Raw genomic sequence first — 25133 nt, forward strand, 5'->3', positions numbered from 1 at the left:
GATCAATGAACAAAATATGCAGAGAACTTGTAGCCGACGAGGGTTCTAGTGGGCTGTGTAGGGTTTCCAAGAGGAGGAAACCCTGTGGCAGCCTTGGAGTCCTTCCACAGCTAAATTCACACTTTCCAGCAGCTGCAGCTACTGTTCTACAATCTCTCCATAAACTACAGCAAGTAAGTACCGATTCCCACCCCCATTTCCAACCCTAGAGCCTTCCCCAGCCCTCTCCATATCCTCTCTTTCTTGGCGCAACCTCGAAAATTCTCGCAAAACCTTAAAACACTCAAACCCTTCTTTCCACTATACCAAACGGTCCAAACCTTAATCCCCCTTGGAAATAACTTCATCTCAACCTCATTAGCCATTGACTTATGCAGCAGCCAAGACCCACCCCTCCCAAGCCCGAGAATAGACATTCCCTTGTTATTGCAAAATTCCAAAAACCATAGGCTGAATCTGAAATTGAAGAACTTAAGGTGAGACCTAAATAACAACCTCTTGATTCTATAAATCATACTGGCCGAATGTAGACAGCATCCCCTTCTACCCAGAGTGACCTTAACCTATAAACCCTAGCCACTGGGTTATAATCCCAAATTACCATAGCTGCAGGATCTTGAAACCTTAATTAGGTATGCTATTCATCACGTAACCTATAACTGTGACGTTCACATCACTTTATGCTACTGTTCTCTTTCCAAATTAGCTGTTTGCAATGGACAGACCATAAGCAACCACAAAACCCAAAAATTTAGATACCCTTTCCATTCCTTGACCAAATTCAAAACCTCTATGCAAATCTTCATAACCTCTATGATCGTATTGTAAATGGCCATTCAGATCACCAACATTGAAAACGACTCAACCTATTGCCAAACTAAATGGGTGTTCTACATGTTTCCTTTCATAAAAAGGAAGAAGTGATATCTAGAATGAAAAAGGAAAAAGGAAATTGGATAATCTAGAAACTCAGGAAAATGTCAGCTATGTGGTGTTGACAAGATGGATCCCTACCCTCCAGTAGGTTCTTATCTGAGGTCATACTTGATACAAAACTCAGGCTGTGCATGCCACTTCACAACTTCGGTTATAGTCATTTTAGGCCTAGATTCTTTAGCTCCTTTAATCAGGAACAGATCACTCCTATCTAGGCCATCAGTTTCACATGGCAGCCACTTCAAATGACATTCTTATAGTTTATCGCTGATTGAGGCGACTCTTACATCAGCTCTTATGTGTTTGTTCCTCCCTTACCCTTCCTAGTTTTGCCACATATCCTACTAACATCTTGTCTTTGCAACATTGCTTCATTATATGACACTTCTTGACTGCACAATGTTCCACTCCAGACATCATAGCTGGTAGGACAAAATGTTCTTTAAGTTTTAGAGGGACATGGAGTACTTCGGTCACATGTATCCAGTTTGCCCATCCCACTTTGATTTTTTGAGAAACGTCATCCTCTGTGTCACCTACGTTTCTTATGGTAGAGCTCAGTCATTTATGTTAGTTACCTGTCTTTCTTTCTATCTCCTCAATTTTCTGCATGTTAGTTTCCCAGAGTTATCCATTATATATATTCCCTCATTGACCTACTAATCATAAAGCCACTTGTTTCCAAAGTTGATCTCTACCTCTCTCTAGCTAAGGTTATTCTGTGCTTTTGTCCCACCCAGGAAAACAATATTATCCGCTAACAACATACATCATGGTGCCTCCTGTTGGATGTGCTTGGTTAATTCATCCATAAAAAGTGTAAACCAGTTAGGTTTGTGGGCTGATCCTTGATATGAAACCATATTTGGGGAACTCCTTGCCTTGGACTCCCATAAATCTCATGCTAGTCACCACACCCTTGTACATCTATACGTATACTTGACAATCTCTTTAGTCTTTACAAGATTTTGCCAAATTAAATCTCAAGGGACTCTGTCATAGACTTTTCTAGGTTAATAAAGACCATATGGAGATTCTTCTTGTGAGTGAGGTCTACATCTTTTCGTTAGCCTCTTCAATCATTAGATGGCTTCTGACATAAAACCAAATATATTTTTTGAGATATCATGAGTTTTTCTTCTCATATGAGCTTGCATACCTTTCTCCCAGAATTTTGTTGTGTCATTCATTTGTTTTATGCTTCTTAGTTACTGTGGCTCTGAAAATCACCCTTATTTTGCGGGCAGAAACTACAATGCTTCTCTTCCTTTTATTTGGTATCTACTTATGATCACAATCTAAGCCAATATGTCCCACACACTCCTAGGTCTTCTAGTAGTTTGGTAGGAACTACAATGCTCTATTTATTTGTTTTTTCACTTAGGATCACAATCTAAGCCAATGTATCCCACAAACTCCTAGATCCTAACCTAGTTTGTGTGGTGTCTTGCCGTAGTTTTATCTTTCTCAAGGCTTCTTTGACTTCTGCTGCACCAACCTCTCATACTTACCTATGATGTGTGGGTTATCCTGATCACCCCCTCTAACGATCTTTTTTCCTCGACAAATATCTTATGCTAATGCATCCAATTGTTAGCAGAGGTGTAACTTACCATATCTAATTTTACTTGGGGAGCATAAACACCAATAACATTCTCTCTCTAACAAGTTTGATGGAAATAATAATGTCTCCAATCTTTAACATCTGTCGCGTCATTCTTTAGAGCTTTTTCATTATGCCCGTCCACTTTTATTACTTGTTCTCCTGAAAAGTTGTCCAGCTCCTTAGCTTTTTATCCTTCAATCTTGTCTCATGAACACACGTGAGTTCAATGCTGCTTTTCTTAATCACATGAACCACCTTTAGATTCTTACCTGTAACCTATTAAGGAACTAATGTTCCAAGATGTTAGTTTAGTTATATTGGTGCAGAATCACTTGATTAGTTGGACCAACATGCTAGGCTTTCGAGGCCCAAGCCTAAAAAACAAACAGTCCAATCAATGGGTTTTGGTTTTTCAAGAATTTGACTTAATTAATTAAATAATTTTAGTATTTTTATTTGTTTTGGATTACTGACGAAGGAACAAGTTGGGAGTTAGAGTGAGTTGCAAGTTGTTATTAGAGTTTCCTTGTTTTATTAGGAGTCCTACTATTTCTGTTGTATATGTGCTCGTAACCCAGATATTATTAGAAATAATGTAACCCAGTCCTACTACCGCTCTCCAATTGGTTTTATGTTCTGAAAAATACTGCTGGTGCGTATTTGATTCTGCTTCAAGATATACTACTGGTTCCCCTGTTTTATTGAATTTTTCTACTCTGAAAAATTCTGTTGATGCTGTATTGAATTCTGCTGAAAGTTATACTACTACTGCCCGTGTTGTTGAATATTTCTGCCTTCCTGTTGCTTCTGTTACTTGTTTCAAGCAGTTGCAGCTGGTTTTTTCATCAGATGAAGTAGTTTGTTTAAGAAAGAGTTCTCCGTATCTAATGCAAATTTGCTATGCGAGTTTGGTCTCTTGTTGATGACTAGATCTGCTCGTACTGAATTCCCCTATGGATCTGGAAATACTCTATGTTTTATCTGGTCTTCTATTGCTACTGTCGGGAATTTACTGTACAGCTTGGCATGATCGGTTAAGCTATTAGTTTTCATGTTTCTGTATTTGCAAAATGCTCTGTTTTCCGATGGTCTTCTTACTGTGATTATTGTTGCCCTTGTTGATTAATATTCTGTTACCAGAACCGATTTCAGCATCTTATCTTGTGGTAAATAGGGATTTGATTGGTTATTGTTTGGCTGTTGTTTTGTTATCTATTTACCAGAATGGACCTCAGATTCTTATCTTTTGGTAAATAGAAAACATACTACTTTTCTACTATTTTTCACTGCTACTGCTACTGCCCTTATGAAGTGATTTGTATTTACTACTGCAATTACTGAAGGCTTAGAGATTTCGTTGCAACTTCAGATCTAGATCTTATGGAATTTTAATGATGATTCATATGTAAGACAACACAATGGTTGGATGAAGATTCATATGCTCTGTTTAAAATCTTTGGGACTGCGTCATTAACCTTCACCAAATTCTGGGTTCATTTGGAATATGTTTTACAACATTGCTGCCTCTTTGTGTTAATGTCAGGCTCATCTTTTACTGGCGTTACCACTGTTGTTATGACAACTATTCTGCCCACTTGTTTTCCGTTGCTTTGGTGCAAAAAGGACCTGGTCTGCCAGGATTGACTTATTGCTGCCCTGTTCGGCGTATTTAGTGAACAATAACTTGTTCTGCTGGTGTGATTTACTATGATGCTGATTCCGTTATTGGGTTCTAAAGGATACCCTAATGGCTACTGATGCTACCGCTTTCCTATTCATGGTGGGAGATCTCGCGAGATATCTCGTTTTTTTGGCTTGGCAAGACGAGATGGAGGGCGAGAGCAGCGAGTTGGGATATCTCACTCGAGATCTCGCCATATCTCGCCATATCTCGTCATATCTCGCTATATCTCGCCATATCTCGCCATATCTCGCCCTGGATCTCGTTGGAACTCTCAATTTTTACCTTTTTTGTGGATTTTGGCTGAATTTTCACTTGCAACTACTCTTAACACATCTACAACAAAGAAGATCAATCATTCTCTACTTGACTTATGAATTTATAATTTAATGACTTATATAGAACTTCTAATGGTTGTATAATTATTTTATTCTTGAAAATTGAGATTGTGATACTCATATGGATGGAATTTTATAACATTTAAGTTAGTTGATGCATTTGATATACTTGCTTTTCATTTATATGCCTTAAAGGTTCTATATTACATGTTGTATAACATTGCATTCCCTAATCCTACTACATTTTGGTTTCACACTATGGATAGACTTAGAAATCATACATAGGGTTGTTTCTAACAAATCCAAAGCCACCAACGTGTTCAAAAGGCCTTAAATAAGCTAAATACCAAGTTTCAACCCAATTGGAACCCTAAAACCCACCGAGATGGGTCACCGAGTTGACGCCAAAAAGTTGTATATCTCGACCAAGATCTCACCGAGATGGTCGAGATCTCTCTTTTTCAAGGTGGTGAGATCTCTCTCGAGAGCGAGATCTTCTACCATGTTCCTATTTATGAGAATCGACTGCAATTGTTTTTGTTTTTTTCCTATTCTGTCCAATTACTGATTACGTGTTGCACTTCTGTTGACTTATCACTACTGTTCTACACCTTTAGGGTAGCTGTTTGACATCAATAATGACTGGAAGTTCTTGCACCTAGATTCATCGAGTAGCACGGTTCCTGCAAGTACCTAAGTAGTTCCTCAGTACAAACTTTGAGATATTGGTAATTTGTCGTTATTATTTGTCCACCTGTAGTGTTACATGTGAGGGGGAGATTGGAGCCTTAGTTTATATTTACTCAAGTCTTTTGAAGTGTATTATTTGTGGAGACTTTTATCCTAAGATGGTATTCTACCTTTTACCTATATACTTGGTCCATATTAATTCGTACTGCCTTTTATCTACCTACCTAGTCCGCAATAACCTATACTACCTTTATCTACCTACTTGGTCCGTGGAAACGTATACTGCCTTTTACTTACTTGCTTGGTATGCATTAACCTATCGCAGTAATCCATACTGTCCTTTTACTTGCCTACTTGGTTTGCAATAAACCATGTTGCCTTCTATCTGCCTATTTAGTCCGTAGTAACCCTATATTGTCTTTTTACTTGCCTACCTGGTCTGTAGTAACACACACTACCTTTTACCTACCTACTTGATTTGCAGTAACCCATTTTGTCTTTTACCTACCTATTTGGTCCGCAGTATCCAATACTGCCTTTTACCCACTCATACCTTTGCCTACTACTTTGTCTTCTTGCAAAAGGTTATGTGTGGACATTGGATTTACAATTTTTATTTGTTAGTGTGGAGATTCCTCCCTACTACTGGCATTATGTGGATAATATCTTTGTTGCTACTATACTTATGGATTTCGTTTGTCTTCAATGTCACCGATTGTTCTCATTACTGGATGGTTCATTCGACCTAAAGAATTAAAGTTTTTGTTTGTTTGTTTGTTTAAAAAAAAAAAATTTTTTTTTTGTTATTTTTTTTTAAATTTTAAGTTGACGTTAATTATCTCATGGGTGAAGTTCTGTCAGTGTTTATCGGCGTCTACTATTGCTGCTTGTGTTCAAGATGATAGAGCTTTAATATATGTTCCTATTATTCTCCAAGTTGGAATCTTTGATTTGTAATATATGTTCCTGTTATTCTCCAAGCTGGAGTCTTTGATTTGTATGCTCCAGCTTGAGGGGGAGTGTTAGATTTGTGCAAGTTATGGATTTGCTGCCTTTGGTGCGCAAGTTATGGAGCAACAACTGCAGTGCACAAGTTGCTACTTTACAAAGTTCCTATTTTGGAGCAGCAACCTTAGTGCACAAGTTTTTACTTTATAGAGTTCCTATTTTGGAGAGCAAGCTTTGTGCACAAGTTTTGGAGAATCGAAGTTTGCGTTTCTACTTAGTTTCTATTTTTAGATTGTTACTAATTTTCATACTTTCTATTTCTGGATAGAATCTTTGTTAGTTTATTTTTGTCCTTTTGTTAGCAAGTTTGTTGGACAAGATTACTTTTCTCTCAATTTGTAACTTGGAAGTTTGAGGGCTATAAATAGACAAGCCTGTGATTCTAGGAAATTAATCTAGAATCGCAGGGTGTTGTTCTAACCTGTTGGTTCTTCTCCTTCTTCTTCTTCTTCTTTCTAAATTTCCTTTTAGTCCCTAGGTTGATTGCAGGTGCTGATTTCTTACAATATTATGCCTATAGTGGTTGTATTGTATTATTGAGAGTCAAGAATGCGATGTTCTATTGTTCTCATATGGATGGAATTTTGTTGCTATTTAAGTTATTTGATGTATTTTATCACTTGTTTTTATTTATATTTCCTAATGGTTTTATACTTCATGTTTTATAACCTTGCATGTTCATTCTTGTTGCATTCTGGTTTCAAACTTAGGGTCGAGGTAGAACTCATACTTAAGACTGTTTTCTCACAAATCTAAGGTCACCAACTCACCAGTGTTCAATAGGCCTAAAATAGGCTAAACACCCACTTCAAGCCCAACCTGACCCTTAAAACCCCCCGAGATGGGCCGTTAGGGGAAGCATTGTTTTATTGAGACGGAAAAGGAAGAGAGGGTAAGGAAGAATTCAGTAGGCTTCTGCAAGGAGGTCTTGTAGATGAGAACTTGACCCTCTTGAGTAGATAGAAGGGTATGAATATGTTGCTGAACTTTGAGTTGTAATACTTGTATCACACAACAACAACAACAATAAGCCTTGTCCCAACTAAATGGGGTCGGCTACATGGATTCTTGCCCTCCAAACAGTTCTGTTCGAGGCCATGCTAGATACAAGGCCTAAGCTATACATATCCTTTCTCACCACTTCTCCTAAGGTTATCTTAGGTCTACCCCTAGCTCTTCTAGTTCCTTCAATGTGGATTATATCTCTTCTCCGAACAAGAGCATTTATAGATCTCCGTTGAACGTGGCCGTGCCACCTCAAACGACTTTCTCTAAGCTTATCACTTATGGGAGCAACTCCCAGACCAACTCTAATATGATCGTTTCTTATCTTATCCATCCTAGTTTTGCCACTCATCCATCTTAGCATCCTCATTTCTGCTACACTGAGTTTATCTATATGATTCTTTTTAACAGCCCAACACTCTGCACCGTACATCATAGCTAGTCGAACAACGGTCCTATAAAATTTTCCTTTAAGCTTTAATGGGATACGCCGATCACATAAGACCCCAGACGCACCTCTCCACTTCATCCACCCTATTTTAATTCTTTGGGAAACCTCATCCTCTAAATCACCTCTTTTACTTATGATTGAACCTAGGTACCTAAAACAATCACTCTGAGGAATCTCTTTATCGTCAAGTATCACCACTTCATCATCTGCCCAATCATGACTAAAGTTACAAACTAAATATTCTATCTTCGATCTACTAAGTTTTAAGCCTTTTGATTCCAAAGCTACTCTCCATGATTCTAATTTGGTATTAATCCCCACTTGGGTCTCATCAATCAACACAATATCATCCGCAAAAAGCATACACCAGGGGACCTCATCTTGAATGTCTTTGGTTAATTCATCCATTACCAGTGCAAATAGATATGGGCTTAAAGTTGACCCTTGATGTAGCCCAACTGTTATCGGGAATTTATTACTTTGTCCCCCACTGTTCTAACACTAGTCACCGAACCATCATACATATCCTTAACTATATCTACATATTTACTTGCAACACTTCTTTTCTCTAGTACTTGCCAAATTAACGCTCTAGGGACTCTATCATAAGCTTTTTCTAGGTCAATAAATATCATATGAAGGTCTTTCCTACATTCTCTATACCTTTCCATAAGTCTCCTAATTAAGTAAATAGCCTCCGTTGTATATCTTCTTGGCATAAACCCAAATTGGTTCTCCGTAACTGTAGTTAAGTGTCTCAAACGGGTTTCAATTATTCTCTCCCATAATTTCATCGTATGGCTCATCAATTTAATGCCTCTATAGTTATTACAACTTTGACTATCTCCTTTATTTTTGTAAATTGGAACTACAACACTTCTCCTTCAATCATCTGGCATTTTCCCTGTGCTCATAATCTTATTAAACAACTTAGTCAACCAAACTAGTCCATGGTTGAAGAAGGGGAAGAAGGAGAAGAACACTCATAAGAAGAATAAGAAGAAGAAGAGAAGAGGAAAGAAAGAGGGGGAGGGGGCTGCTGACGCACAATGTTGAAGCTTCAATTCATCTTTTTTCCCCCTCTCCAAGATATTTTTTTAATTTTTTTATTGCAATGTAAGGACTTATCTATAGCTTGGCTAAAGCTTACAAGAAATAAAAACTTAGTAGATTGGAAATAAATACTAATATCTTAGTAACTAGTGACAATATAATCTTATGGAAATAGAAACTAATTAAAATTAGAAACTGTCAAAATAGAAACTAAACTAAGGTCCTAAATCTCCCAAGAATAAAATCTTCATGTAATATGATCTTAGGCCACACAAATCCTCTGTGGATATTCTCGATGTGCCTAACAATGGGCTGTGACATTGTTCACGTAAACAATATTTTGGCCTCCCTTCTTCATGTTTTGTTCCATTGAAGCAGTCCTAGTTGATTGGTCAAAATTGTGGAGCAAGGGAATCTTCTAGTTGGACCAGTTGGCTGGTTTGAGGTGGCCCTCAATGCTGGTTTGGATTGGTTCTTGGCTAGTTGTCTTGCATCACATTCCCTCTTCAATTATGCTATTCTGTGTTAGTGTGTGTTGTGTGGATTGAAGCTACAGTTTTGTGTTGGTGTGTATTATGTGGATTGGAGCTAGCATGTGTGGTGTGTGCTATTGAGTGATCAGACCTATTTTAAGCCAATTGGATGCTTAACAAATTGGTGTTGAATTACGTAATCCCAGGGGATGGTTAGAAGTCGAATGGAGAGCTGGGTAGATGAACTTGAGTCCATCATGAGGGAGCTTCAGGTTTGAATATCAGTTCTTGACTCTAAGTTGGGGTTCCTAGCTTAGCACATGGAGGAGAAGCAAAAATAATATCATATTCAGAAATGAGTTGAGGACTTACATGCTGAGGGAGAAGGTGATGGAGGTTGAGTCACAATCGCTAGATGTCATGATGGAGAGGGTGTATGACGCATTTTAACCCTAGTTAGGGGGCAACACATAGGGAACCATCTTGGTTGTGAGGGTGAAACATAAGGTAGGTGTCTACCCACATCATTTTGAGATGCCTCTCCTCACAAGGGAGGATCCAACGGGTTGGAGTCCTAGGGCAAAGCAATACTTCACTATTGACAAGCTTAGTTGGGAAGAGATGATGCGGGCGGCAACTATCTGCTTCAATGGCTAGTTATTAGGGTGGATGCAATTTAGGGAGATAAATAAGCCCATTAGTCGTGGTGCTCAAAGATGATTTGGCTCACCATAGATGAAGACTCATGAAGAACTACTAGGGCTTAGGCAAACTGGCTCAATGGGAATAATTCGAGGAAATGGCGGCTAGGGCACACGACACAGGGTGGCTTATGGTGGTTTTTATGGCCAGATTCAGAGATGATGTCCGAGCAGACGTGAGGCTATTCATACCCTTGACCTTAGATTAATGATCTGGCTACCTAGTCCATTGAAGCTAATTGGGCCATGAAGGGGGTAGAGGAGGCCCATTAGCAACCAATACAATCCATTGCCCTATAGAGGGCTCTACAGGTTGTTAATATTGTGGCAAATGACCCAACACTCACAAAATCACGTATTGGTTCTAGAGTAGAGGTTAGAACGAGAAAGTTGACCTACCAAACCCAAATCAACCTAGGATCCAACTCTGAGGCTATGCAACCTTCTTGGATAGGAAAGATGGTGCCATCTAGCAGTGGCGATAGATTATGATGGCACACTAGAGGAAATCAAGTCGAACATGGATAAAGGATTTTGTTTAAGATGCAATGCCCATTACTCTCAATTGCATCAATGCCCTTTCAAATAACCTAGCGAGTTAGCGTGCTACTGATGTATGAAGAAGGCGTAGATCCATTGGTGGAAGGAGATGCAAGAGGGTGTAGAGCTCACAAATGACTCTCTGGCAAGGCTTAGTTCACCCCATATGATGAAGCTAAAGGGCTAGATCAATGGCAACAAAGTGGTGATCTTAGTGGATAGCGGCTTAACCCAGAACTTTGTGGCTAAGAGTCTCATGGAACCTCTTGATCTGAAGGTGCGCAGAAGTTCCAAATGATTTTAGGTGATGGCTAGAGCATTGGTGGTATGGGGGTGTGCCATGACATCCTGATTATCATACAGAGTGACTTTCGTACAGAATCTCCTTCTGTTCAACCTTGGCAACGTTGACATCGTCGTGGGTGTAGTGGTTATTGACACTTGGAGAATTCAGGAGCAATTGCCGGCTTCAAACTATGAGCTTCAACTGGCATGGGAAGGTGGTGAGGCTACAGGGAGACCTTACCCTACTCTAGGTTGAGACCACCATGAGGGGATTGTTGGGAACTAGTGGAAGCCGGTGGTGTGGGGTTCTGGTTATAACCACTAGCCGAAGACTTGAGCGCAACAGAGGAACCATGGAGCTACCTGCGACCAACAAATGGAGTGGTCATGGGATCCCCATGGAGGTAGACTTGCTGGTTCGGCAAATAGTCACTCAAATTTGGTACAGAGATGTTGGTTGCAGTACTGATACCACCCAATGCTAGCCCATGCTCAACCTTTTGCTGGTCCAAAAGGAGGACGGTTAGTGGTGGTTTATACATAGATTATCATACACTCAACAAGCTGGCCATAAACAACAACTTTCCCATGCCCACGATTGATGAGCTATTGGATGAGTTAGGTAGGCACTACGAGTTTCTTAATGCGTTGGACTTTTGAATGCACCAGTCACAGTTGAAGCATTCATGAATGATGTATAGCTTGACCACTTGGAGTGATTTGTGTTCTAGTCTATAGCAGGTCCTCCTGAAAGAACACTTACATTCCACATTCGTTTTGTTGATGCAACATTTATTGGTGGTGAATTGAAAGAAGCATTGTTTGGGGTGAACATACTACAATACTTGTAACATATCATATCGGGTGATGGAATGGCAATGGACCTGCAAAAAATTCATTGCATCATTGATGGGCCCCAACCAAAAAATATACGAGCATGAAGTGGATTTTTGGGCGAGACTGGGTACTGCAGGAAGTTTATCGAGGACTTGGGGAAAGTGGCAGCTCTGCTCATGAATTTGTTGAAGAAAGATGCGTTGCATTGTGATGAAACAACCACCAAAGCTTTCACAGCGTTGAAGGCAGTCATGACCGCGGTACTTTTACTGGCTATGCCCAATTTCTCGAAGGAATTCATCATGGAGACTGATGCATCAGGTTTGAGATTGTGGGTTGTCCTTATGCAAGATGGGCATCCCTTCACCAGTTGGAGCCAAGTGTTATTAATGCGTGCATAGGTGAAATGAGTGTACGAGAAGCTAATGAAAATTGTTCTAGCCATCCAAAAATGGTGCCACTATTTGATTGGGTGACACTCCTATGTTATGACAGATAAAAGATGCCCAAAGTATTTATCGGACGAAAGGATTGTGGCATAGGACCAGCGAAAGTGGATGATGAAGCTGTTGGGGTATAATTTTGGGATCATCTACCGGCCGGCCAGCTAGAACAAGGCTGTGAACGCTCTTTCTAGGCATCTAGACAGTGACATACAACTCTCTTCTTTATCGGCAGCAATATGTGATGTAAGCAGGGTTGGGCTCAAAAACCAGCCCCAAAAGGGCACTTCAAGCTGGCCGAATACCCCAGGGGTATTTTGGTCATTTTTGAAATCCCATTTTGGGGCTGGATATGGGTCTTGATAGAATGCCTTCAATCCAACGGTCAGGATCTACCTTTATTTTTCTGTTTGAGTCAGTAGTTTAAGCCTTTTAAGTTAGTGTTGAGTTGTTAGGACAGGGTTTCCTCATTTTAGGAACCTTATCTTAATAGTACTTCTATTTTAATTAATTCCTATTTTAGTAAGTATTTGGATCCCAATTCGTAGGGATTCATTAGTTGAGTCTAGGATGGTTTGTGAAGGCTATAAATAGCCAAGTCTTTTTTGTAACTTTTCAGTTTTGAGTTGTTGATTATTAATTAAGACTTGGGTTGGAGAAGTCGTGGGATTCCTCTTGGATACCCTGCGGCTGGTTTGTGTGCTTTCATACTTCAAGTTCGAGAACCCTAATTTCATCTTCGAGCTTCCTTCTGTGAATTCCAGCAAACTCCCTCAATTTCAAGTAAGTGAAGAAGCCCCACCTCATCCCCTACAGTTGCAGCTCGTCCCCACCCCCTCTCCCACCACTGTAGCCTATCCCTCTCTCTTCCCCTTCCCAGCGATACCCTTTCCTACCCAATTTAGGAAACCCTCAACCCCAGCCCTTTTTCCACTCTAGGATTGCTTAAGCCTAAGGAACCCATCCCTACTCTTAATTCTGCAATACAGCCCAATTTCCTAAGTTCTAAAAACCTCGCACTTGATCTTCTTCCTTAAAGTTGCAGAAAATTCCAGAATTGCAGGAAGACTGAATTCAATCAAGTTCTCACAATTAGAACCTATTCTGGTTAAAGGGACAAGATAGGAGGCAATTCTGAACTGTAAAACCAGAAACCCTAACCCTTTCCCCACCCCAACCGAACCCTGAATTTGCCCTAGAACCCCTAATCAAAGCTTCTGCAAACCCTAGTTGAGTGCTGGTTTCATTTTAGAAGATCCTGAATATCTAACCCAAAACTTAGGGTTACATTAGTATGGCAAGGCAGTTAGGGGCTCGACGATGAGGTACGAGCTTCAGATCGCGATAAGTGGGTGATTCAGGCCCTACTAAATGGTTCCCAGGATTTCAAATTATCAGCTAAGAATTGGGACCCTATTCTACAAAAGCAGACTTATCATACTCGAAGGTTCCTGGCTGATAACATACTATCAGCTAAGAATTGTCATACCTTTCAGGGGTGGTTTGATGTGAACCAGAACCAGTGCTGAAATAGAGCCTGGGGTGAGAGACCCATACCTACGCCCTCTAGTAACACAAGGGGTATTTTGGTAATCTTACAATGTTCTAGTTGGTCAACTTAGGGTTTCATTGGATCTAGTATGTTAGTAGGATCCCAAATCTACTTTTACTTTTTAAATTTGAGTCCATATTTGTCAAGTTATTGAAGAGTCCTAGTTAGGTTGGGATTCCCAAGTAGTGGAACTCTTCTAGTTACAGTCGACCTCTTACAAGGACTCTAAATCTACTTTTATTATTATTATTATTATTATTATTTTGAATGAATAAATAATTATATTAAAAGAAACAAGTGAAACAAGGAACAAGGCCTTCAAGAAGGAGACCGAAACCGAGGGTGAGTTTTTTAGAGTCCTTGTGTGGATTTGTCTTTAGTCCAAGTAGGAATCCTTGTTTGATTTACTTTTGAGTCCTAGTGTGAGTTACTTCTTCAAGGTTATAAATATAGCCATTACTTGTAAGGAAGTCCAATTATGATTAATGAATAAGATTTGATATTTGAAGGAGCAAAACTCAGGAGTCGTGGGTTCCCCAAGGGAGGCTGCGGCTGCCGTTGTGAAAAATTTCTGCAGGATTTATGGTCTTCAAGCTCCCAAATCCCCTTGAAATAAGTACAAGAGTCCCAACCCTCCCCCTTCTTCCCTTCCCAATGTCAGATTCTCTCCCCCAATCCCCAGCCCTACTTCTGCAATTACATCCCCTTCCGCGTTGCACCTCACCTTCCCCCTGCTTCCAACCCTGTGGCAGCCTCCCTTTCCCTCCCTTACCCTCTCACCCTTGTCTCTTAATCCCCTCCTTTCCCCAGCCCTAGATCTTCAATCCCCATTCCGCAGCCCCTCCCCTCATTTTCTTCTCTTGTGGCAGCTTAGGAATTCCCAGAAAATTAAAACCCAGAATTTTCCCAACCCTCTAAACTCTAGTTCTCCTATATCTCCTAACTGCCGCCCCCGAAACCCTCACCCTTTTAGGACCTCCTTCCCCTTCCCCTCACTCACACTCGTCCCTATCCCCACCCATCTCCTTCATCTAAACCCTAGAATTTCTGCACTTCTTCATTAGAATACTCTGAAGCCCTAAAACTTCAAAAACCTAATTCTCTACAACCTCTTATCGAAACCCTAAATCCTTTTAGGATCATCCTCCTGAAACCCTCTTAGACAGTTGACCCTACCCTAGTTTATCCCCTGTAAACCCTAGAATTTTAGAAACCTTAATTATAAAACTCTAGCTTTGGGATTAAATCTGGAAATTCAAATTCAGACATCGGATTTAACACCCCCATATTAACCCTAATTCAGCCTGGCTGAACCTATTCTCCTTCCCTTTCGAGTTTCGACCCTAATTTGCCCTATGCAGAAACCCTAATTGCAGGGTTTACTAAGCCCTCAACTTTTTTATACCTATGAAGACTTAATTTCAAGGTTATTAAACCCTAATTTCCTGCTGGTGTACTTGATTAAGATCCTGGGGGTGAACCTTAGATTTAGGGCTTGCATCCATTACTAAACCCTAGAGCCTTAGTGGCCAGCTAATGAGGCTGCTGTTTGAGAGTTTGTGGCAAGCTATGGCACCTGCCTACGAAGCAAACATAAATCAATGAAGCCCACGGGGCTCGCTAGCCATTACCCTTACCATATTGCATTTGGAGGACATCAGTATGGACTTTGTTGGGTTTTTTTTTTTTTTTTTTTTTAAATTTTAATTTTAATTATTATTATTTTTTTTAAATATCAAATTTAATTATACAAAACCATATACGAATATTATAGTTATTTATTTTAGAGAATCACATGTTATGATGTCATTACATTACGTTGCTATTGCTATTGTATCTTTGTATTATGATGAGATGAACTTATGCTTGTTTTTTATGCTAATCTTTCATAGTTATGATTCTTTAATATTTGTTTAACTTATAGGTAAACCATAACAGTTTTTTGTATACTATATGTGTGACATAAAATAGTTCTATTAAAAAATGTGCCCCAATCACTTTGGTCACCATATTGCTGCCTAGACGCTTAAGGGATGCCCAATTGCTTTGGTCGCCTTGACAACCATGATCTGATAACACTAGATTAAAGATGGTGATGAAAGCATAAACTCATTAATCTCACATTCTTTTGTAAATGTAGCAGTATCAAGGGGGCTAGTCATTGAAGCACAATGATATAAGTCTAATTGCTGTTATGATTGGGCATAGTTGCTGGGTTGACCCCAAGTGTGCTTAGCTTTCTGTAATTTCTTGGCTGAATTAAGGAATCTACATCTACTCTGGCAATGAAAATTGGAATCCTCTTAAAGTAAGTTATGAAGGTTCCTTGTGTGAATTGAAGTCGTAGGAGTTTTAGTTTAATTTGAATTGCAAGTAGATTCCTAGCTTGGTTTCTTTCTTGAGTTCTAGTCTAATTTCTTGGAGTAGGCTATAAATAAGACCTTGTAAACAGCAGAATGATTTGAATTAATAAAGTTGTCTGTGTTTTGAAGGCAAGAGAAGTCATGGGTTCCCTAGAGGGGGCCTGCAGCACTTCTAGAGTGTTGATTTCTGCAAAATTTCTTCAAGTTCAGCATTCATCCTATTTCCCCAAGTATTATGGCCCCTGCGCCTTCCCTCCGCTTCCTCGAAACAAACATCCACAAGCTTCCCCTGACCCCCAAATCTTGCGGCAGCAACCCTAGTACTCCCCACCCCTAGTCCCTTGACCCCTCTCCTCCCCCAACCCTAGGATAGCCTTCCAGCCTTTCTCTTCTTCTTCAACCTTCTACTAACCTGCAGCCTCTTTGAAAAACCGAGATCTCGACCATCTCGGTGAGATCTCGGTCAAGGTATACAATTTTTTGGCGTCAACTCGGTGGCCCATCTCGGTGGATTTTAGGGTCCCAATTGAGTTGAAACATGGTGTTTAGTCTATTTAATGCCTTTTGAACACATTGGTGGCCTTGGATTTGTCAGAAAACAACCCTATGTATGATTTCTAAGTCTACCCATAGTGTGAAACCGAAATCTTGTAGGATTAGGGAATGCAAGGTTATACAACATGTAATATAGAACCTTTAAGGCATATAAATGAAAAGCAAGTTTATCAAATGCATCAAACAACCTTAATGTTATTAAAATTCCATCCATATGAGTATCACAATCTCAATTTTCAAGAATAGAATAATAAAATTATACAACCATTATAAGTTCTATATAAGTCATTAAATCATAAGTTATAAGACAAGTAGAGAATGATTCATCTTCCTTCGATGTTGTAGATGTGCTAAGAGTAGTTGTAAGTTAAAATTCATCCGAAATCCACAAAAAAAGGAAAAAATTGAGAGTTCCAGCGAGATCCAGGGCGAGAATGGCAAGATCTTGAGTGAGATATCCCAACTCTCTGCTCTCGACCTCTATCTTGTCTTGCCAATGTGAAAAAACGAGATATCTTGTGAGATCTCGCCGAGATCTCCCACCATGTTCTAAACCTCATCGCCAATTCCCTCACCCTTTTACAATTATCTTCTCCATCTCCTTACACTCAATCCCACGTGCCCTCCCTTTCCTTCTTCTAAACCCTGGAAAATTCTGGAAATTCCATCTTCTTCATTAGAAATCCTAATGCTAGCATTAACGATTCCTAATTCCCTTTAGCCATTCATCCAAATCTTAAGCCCTTCTAGAATTAAGTTCATTCAACCCTAAGAGATGCTTGACCTTATCCCTAACCCAACCCAAACCTTAGAAATCCTGATCCCTTAAAACCCTAAAAACCCAAAACCTAAACTTGGATATTCAGTTCCGAACTTACAAGTACAGCAAAGTATAAAGTTTGAAAATACAAACCGTAGACCCCTGAGCTTGGCCGAAACTTATCCTGACCCAAAATTAAAGCTAGCAATCATATATTTGTTTTAAAAACCCTCCACCGAAGGTGATTACAGCCCTATAAGACTGCTGGGAAGAGGATCCTGTAGTGAGACTGGCTCTAGGGCATTAATCCCATTGCTTAACCCTAGGTCCTCTTTTTTTGGATGAATAAATAATTATATTAAAGAACAAGAAAACAAGAGACAAGGCCTTCAAGAAGGACCAAACAAAAACCAACCAAGATCTGAATCTTTGAACCCTAAACCCCGAACCCTAAGCTTTCAAACCCTAGGAAGGAGCTACTCAAAACCTGAAACCTGGTGTTTTTACGCCTAGCAAGCAGACAAACCCCATCAGGGTCTCCACACTATGGAATAACCAAATGGTCGATCAAGGTTAAGGGGCGCGACACGCCTCGTTCCACTCCTGCTAGTAAAGACTAGTTGGTGGATTCAGGATCCGATCAAAGATCGGCAATGCACCACTCGAAACCAAGACCTATTGGTCCTTAATTCCACTTGGGGAGATAACCGTTTGGGATATGAAGGTTGCTCAAGCTGTAAGAACCAGGCTTTTTAGGTACGACGTTGAAGATTGGAGTACCCCCCTACCCATCCCTAAACCCTAAACCCGAATGGGTTTACTCGCTCATGCTTACAGAGATAAACAGAAAGATAGAAGAAAACTTCATATTGCAAACTGAAACTGGAGTACAAAGACTTAAGGAGAAAGTAAGACTTGTTCCAGATCTTGGAGTGTGTCTTGCTATCTCTTACAAAGACCTATATATAGATGAAGTAACGAAGCTCGGGTGCGCATGGGGCCCCATCGACAGTTGTCGTTCTTATCCATATGGGTTAGTGGTGCATTATGCACCACACTCATAAAGTGGCATGTAGTCCACTAAAGCAAACGACAAGCAAACTTTTGAAAAAGTGGTATGCAGACCACGACAAACAAACTTTTTGAAAAAGGTAGAGGCACATGTGGGAGTGACCCACAATCACGACTTTCAGTAGTGCGGCCGAAAGCTGATGCTTACAGCTGGGTATCTTCCATATCGAGCAGGAGTGTGATCACCTGCTCCTTGATTTCTGCCAGGCGGGCCGTCTGCCTTTTGACCCAAGGTAACACGTCGCCCCACCAGTTGTCTTTTCCGGCGTATCGACAGAATGTTTGCTGCTTGAGGGCCTGGAGATATTCAAGGGTGTTGAAATCGCGAGCGATACGTTCGATGATGACAAATTCGATGGCGGCAAGTTGTTTGCGGTCATTGGCATCGCCAGCGAGGTGCCGGGGGAATGTATTGTACTGCTCCAGGGCTTGGAGGTACTGTTGGCAAATTTCCATATCTCGGCCAGGGCGTATGTACAAATCTGGTGCAGCCTTTCGGAAGCGACTTCCGAGTTGTACCATGTTTGCTCTGGCAATGGCTTCATGCTACTGTCGGAGAGGATGAGGTTTTGGCCCAAAGTATTCTGGTTCTGGTTGGCCGTACCAGGGGGTAAGCTGCTGTGCTCCTGAAGGCTCCATGAAGTTTGAATCAGCAGACCAGTGATTCTGGACAATTGATCAGCTAGGGTATTATGCGAGCCTTTGATGTGTTCGAACTTGACGGTAATCCCACAACCGGTTATATAGTCGGTGAACTGCAGCCATCGTACCCGTGATGGCTTATGATTTGACGACTTGTCAAAAAAGCTGATGATGGCGTGGCAGTCGGTATGAACAGTAATTTCATCCTTATCAAGATAATAAATCTTGAACTTTTCCAGGGAAAGCATGCAGCCGTGAATCTTGGCGTCAATAGTGGATTTGGGAGGTGAAAACTTTCCTGACGCGTAGGCTGCTATTCTTTCTGACCCACGTGGGTCACCTGCCTTTTCTTTCCACTTGCAGATGCCGCTCCATCCATCCATGGATGCGTCACTTTCAATTATGATGTGACATTGTGGTGGTGGGATGGCTAGTGGTGGCAGCTGGTGAACCGTCCCTTTCAGTTCACGAATAATTTGCAGATCAGAGGGTTTTAGCTTTGGGTCGCCTTCGGGGCCTTCTTACCTGTAAAGTGGACCTAGGTGCTTTCCCAGATTCGGGATGTAGGGCCGAGCATAATTCAGGATGCCTAGAAAGGAGCGCAACCCTTTTTTGCTTTTCAAGAGTGATTCGTCAAAGTTGAGAATCTTCTTGAGAATATGCTCTTGTAGTTTAATTTGTCCCTTTCCTATGTGGGCTCCTAGGAACTCAATCTCTGGCACGGCCACTTTCATCTTTGTTGGGCTGAGAACGAGCCCATGTTTCTGGCAGATGCCCAGCATAATGGCAAGATGCTTCGCATGATCCTCTTCTGAGTCTGAAAAGACCAAAATATCATCGATGTAAACAGCGATGAATTCCTCCGTTCCTCTGAAGCATGCATCCATCTTTCTTTGGAAAATTGCTGGTGCATTCTTGAGCCCAAATGGCATGACTAGCCATTCATACAGTCCCCCAGGGACAAGAAAGGCTGTCCAAGGAATGCTTGCTTCTGCTATGGCTACTTGGTGAAAACCACTCTTCAAGTCAAACTTTGAATAGATGTTACTGTTGCTGATTCGCTTGAGAATGGTGTTGATGCCAGGGAGGCTGTACTGGTCTTTGAAGGTGTTATCATTGAGTGTTCGATAATTGAACACCATTCGTTCCTTCCCTTTCACTTCTTTCCCAGTGGCTAGATTGTACTCTGCTCATGACCAGCTGATAAACCGTGCAATAGCTGCTCTGCCGTTTACATGACTCAGCTTGCTGACCGGAAAATCGTTCGATTAACTCCGAAAGGAACAATAGTCATTAATAATCCGGTTGGAAAAAGGCCGGATTCCGGTGAGTTCGATCTAGGTTTGATTGAATCTACCTCTTGATCTTCTTATGATACACTGAAGCCAAAGAGCTTTAACTACTACCCCAAGAGATGTTCCTATCAAGCATCATGTTCTCTTTTTAGGTAGATAGTAACAGCGAGTAAAAATATTATACTCCTTAGTATTGAATCCCGGCTTGGATTAGGGTTTGGACCGAAGGGTCTTGAAGGAATTTTTCTAATTGATCACCGGAGAAGAAGGTGGTAACGAAAGAATGGATATGAGGGTATTTTGGTCATAAAAATTACAATTTGTCCTTAATTGATCTTATTGGATACTTCAGGGGAGGCAGATGCAAAATATTCATTGATTTGGACTAAAAATGACATAGAACAAACCTCAGGGGGTCCAGATGAAAATTACCCAAAAAATGAGCGATGATGGATACTATAGGGGGAATAGGACATATTAATTTTGCAAATGAGAAATGAATTGGTAGAATACAAAGTCCAACTGATTTGTTTTAGTGATATCAAATTTGGATGTTGGAGTTTATCAGAATCTAATTTTAACTGTACAAATTCATGTATTACTCCTGAAGGTTGGGCAACTCTTTAAAATTGTTGTTGTAAGTTGTAGCATATCATAATTTAACAACATATGGCCCTTCTTTTTATTATTATTTTTGGGGTTGGGGGTTGGGGGAGGGGGAGGGGTGGTGAAGTTCCTTGCTTTTTGTTTGGCTTGAACCCCAAAGTTTTTCCATTCGTTTTTGAAGTAGGCTAACCAAGCTAGCAGTGATAATCGTGCTAAAACCTTTTAACATACACCTAGCTAACTATCTATTGCTCAAGAAAACCTGAAAATCTTTGTGCTCAGCCTGGCTCCCAGTATTGTATCTGATGTTCAGAGCAGTCTTGGCCTAGTAGAGTGTGTGCTAGTTGTGGCTCAATGTTCCACATTTCCACGTACCTAGTTGTAGATGCCTTTTCTCATACTGGGATGTTACTGAGAGTCTTGAGACATTTGGAAATTTGTGTTACTGTTTTACTTTTATTAAACAATATAGTGGTTACAAGCTGGGTGGTTTTCTTGTGCTGTCTTTTCTCTATTCAGACCACAAGGGATGCTCTTCTGGGGGAGAAAATAAATACTCTCCTTGCTATTGTTCGGGTAAAGTTAGTCCAGTAAATTAGCCCCATGAAAAAAAAAAAAAGTTTCTCTATAGAAACTCTCCAACAGTAACTTGTGGATGTTGCCCTTCTGTAGCTTTTCCTTTATTATCTTATTATATATAAAGAGGCTTGGTGATCAAATAGATCACTTGAGCATTACAACCTAATTATTTTGCTAACATGGTATCAGAGCCAAAATTCTGACCTACTTAACATTGCCTTCTCTTCATTGTTTTCTTTCCCCTTTTTGGTCCACCTTCACCTGCACCCTCTCTCTTGTGGCTCTCCTGACAAGTCACAACGCTGTAACTAAAAGTGAATTAGTTGATCTGTGTACTGCCCTCCATGTTACCCCATTGATTTAGAAGGCCATTTGATGATCAATGCTTGCTACTCCTTTGCACCCAGAAGAAAAGGGCTGCTGCTCCTTATCTGCACTATTTTGAGTCCTCATTTTTCCTTGAGATAGATCCATCTGTTAGGAATCAAGTCTTCCTTGTTGGAGATTTATATCAGGCATACCTAGTATCAGGTTTTTGGAAACCTGATACTTTTTTATTTTCGAATTCTCCTTATCAGAAGCTACTAGTTAATTTTAGGACTAGTTTACTGTCTCAAAAGTTGTTTCATCATCTTCTTGTCAAGTAGCGCGTGTTTCATGTCTACAGTCCAATTTGAGGGGAAGTTTAGAATAGCGTACTCTAGAATATCGTGTGGGTATTCTGGTCTTAAGGGTTGTCTCTTAAATAGCACCGCTTATAGTGATTCATGACACTATCGTTTGTCGTAATGTTGTTGTTTCTTCTCTTGTTGAAAAGATGGAGGCTTGGTGATCTAATAGATTACCTAAGCATTACAACCTAACTGTTCTGTCTACTGTATAATTTTATTTGCAATATTTCTATTGGCTTGGTGGTCTGTGAATGTTTGAACTAGTGAATCTTGTTTTTGGCTTTTTATTATGTCTGAATATGGCTTGGGTCACTGGGCATGAACTGCTCTTATTAGTAAGGTCACACAGAGATGTCTAAGGTGCTAGTTCCATTACTGTTATTTTTCAAAGATGGTTAAGATATAAAGTATGCAATGGAGGGGGTAGATATTGGGAGGACATATGCTTAGGAGACATGCCCTTCACTTCTCTCCTAGATTCTGTTTATTTTCCAATACAGTTAATCTGTGGATGTCTCCTTCACTTCTCTGCTGGATTCTGTTCATTTTCCAATACAGTTAATCTGTGGGTATCCTGTATTGTTATTTTATGGACTTATATTGCCTGAGAGTTGGGACTTGTTAATGGGATCTTTGAGGAGATTGAATTAGCAAGAATCCAACGTAATTTGCTTCAGCATCTGTTTTTGTCCTTCCAAGTTCAGGAGAACAATGTTGACCACGACTATTAAGTTTTTGTTACTTAGTTGGTATATCTTTCTGATAGTCTGGTTTAACTTTTGCTCATGAGTTGCTTCTTTTTGTGGAAGTAACGATTGATGGTTTCATATTTGCCTCATTTTGTATTTCAGTGAAATTTCACATATAACTTTTGCTATTTCAATAATTTCTGTGAAACTTTTCAAGTCTTGCTTGAAAGTCCGAAGTATGGGTAGGAAGTCGTACATAAAAGAGTGATGACTGATGCCTGAATCAAGAGAGACAATTAAGATGGTTTCTTTTGCCTCGTGTTTTTTGCTGCGAGAGAGAGGAGGCAATTCTGTTGATCTTCTTTTTCCTTCTTTTTTTCCCCGTGTCATAGTCGGTGGTATCAGCGTTTGATGACTACGGCATTACCTGTGGTGTTTCCTGAGGATGTTAAGGAGTTATATTCATCCTGGCACCCAATTTCAATTCTCTTGGGGCAAGGGGGGGGCTAAGTTCTATTTGCAGTGGCCATATCTGTGGGATAAAAGCTATATGCTTGATTGTCTGAATCCTTTCTTGAAGAACAAAGTGGCAAGTACTGTTTGCCATGAGATAACTGAAGTGTACCCTGTTAGGCAGTGAGAAAGACTAATTTAAGACAACTCCTCACGTATTGGGATTAGATTTATTCGGTTTATTCTTGAGTGATGATGATGGTTTTATTACATTGTGATGAGCCCTGCTGGAAAGAAGGGACAAATTGAACTTTGAAGGCTGTTCTTTGAGTGATCCAGGTACATTGTGCATATATGTATTGCTTACAATGTCTGGTGAATCAATTGCTAGGGCACATTCGGGTCCAACTAGAAAAGATCATTTCCTTTAGGATAATCCCTCACAGTGAGGTTGATATTTTCTATTTCAACGGGCTATCATTAGGTGATTGTGGAAGAAATTTCAAGCAGTGTTATCAACTGGATCAGGACAAGCCTACTCATTCAGAGCCATATAGTGATTCTCTCTCAGGTTCTAGAATAGGTTCATTGGAGGTTTTCGCAACCAGGTTCAATTGCTTATTAACTTGGATGTTAAGAGCAGTCAATCCAGAAGCTAATGATTTGCCTAGATTGGGGTATTCAATCTGCATTATAATTAGAGAGTTCATCATTGTAAATTGTGGCATTGTGTTGTTTTACCATTAACAGTGTACTGTTTTGGGATGCTATAAGTGCTGAATTCCTAGGGTTGACTCTCTTTTTCCTAAATCCTAATCAATGAACTGTAAACACACTGCAAACTCACTGGCATACTGTATTTGCCAACATAATGCCTGCTGATAAGATTATATTGCCTTTATTTGAGGGGAAAACAGTAAAAGTTCCCTAAATCTTTCATTGGAAGTAGGCAAGTAAAAGTGAATGTTGGTTTGAAACTGTCTCTTGATTATTTAACTTCATGCTGAACAAGTGTTCACAAAATGTTTTAGATACTCAAAATTTCTTATCTTGTAAATTAAATATCCGTGGCATGTGAAACAGAAATTTTAGGCATTCATGTTGAATATCCTTTTTGCTTGAAACAGGCTGGTGTGGCATTTTCTCATCTTTTGGCATCCATGTTGAATAGATTCTCGTTCTTATAGGATGGTGTTTTCTTGTCGCTTTTAATTTTGTTTAAATGATTGAAAAATACACTTTCTTAAGTATAAGAGAGATCCTTCTTGTTGAACTCCTCTATTTGTTCTTGTTGCTGTTAATGCCAATAGCAGGGTCCAAGTAAGTAGCAATGTCATCATCTTATAGCCGCTCCATGACTTTTTCCAGCTGTTGCTGGGTGTATTGCCCAGTGTTGATCTCATATTTTGAAATTTAAAATATATATACCTGCTGTTACTATTGTGGTTTATTATCCAATCGGGATTTTCTTCTGGTTGGGCATTGTTAGAAAATAAACTTTAATCAACCAAAACATTGCAATAACAAGAACTAAGAAGAAGAAAAAATAAGAAGAGAAGATAAGAAGAAAGAAGAAGAATTGATAGGAATCATATAAGCCTGCGATTCTAGCTTTTTATTCCTAGAACTGCAGCCTTTTATTTATAGATATCATTAGTCTAGATTACAACTTGAGAAGCATGCCATCTTGCCCTCTAATAAAGAAAATCAAAAGTACAACTTATGGACAGAATTTTTTAGTCTTCTTACCTCCTAAAACCTGTCCAAAATAGAAAGTACTGAAAAAGGAAAGTTCTGAAATTAGTAACTAATAGAAAATAGAAATTATGCTTTCTAGAAGCTACCAAAAC

The 25133-nt window shown here is 39.9% G+C and overlaps 1 protein-coding gene across 2 annotated transcripts in view; it reads left to right on the forward strand.

Moving 5' to 3' along the window:
* The window catches only part of LOC149007938 (uncharacterized), a 59212-nt gene that overhangs the window by 30889 nt on the left and 3190 nt on the right, over positions 1-25133 (forward strand). The gene's annotated exons all lie outside the window — the stretch shown is intronic.

Source organism: Hakea prostrata, chromosome 8 (assembly GCF_041222555.1).
Source record: "Hakea prostrata isolate BN-2017 chromosome 8, UWA_Hpros_2, whole genome shotgun sequence".
NCBI lineage: Eukaryota > Viridiplantae > Streptophyta > Magnoliopsida > Proteales > Proteaceae > Hakea > Hakea prostrata.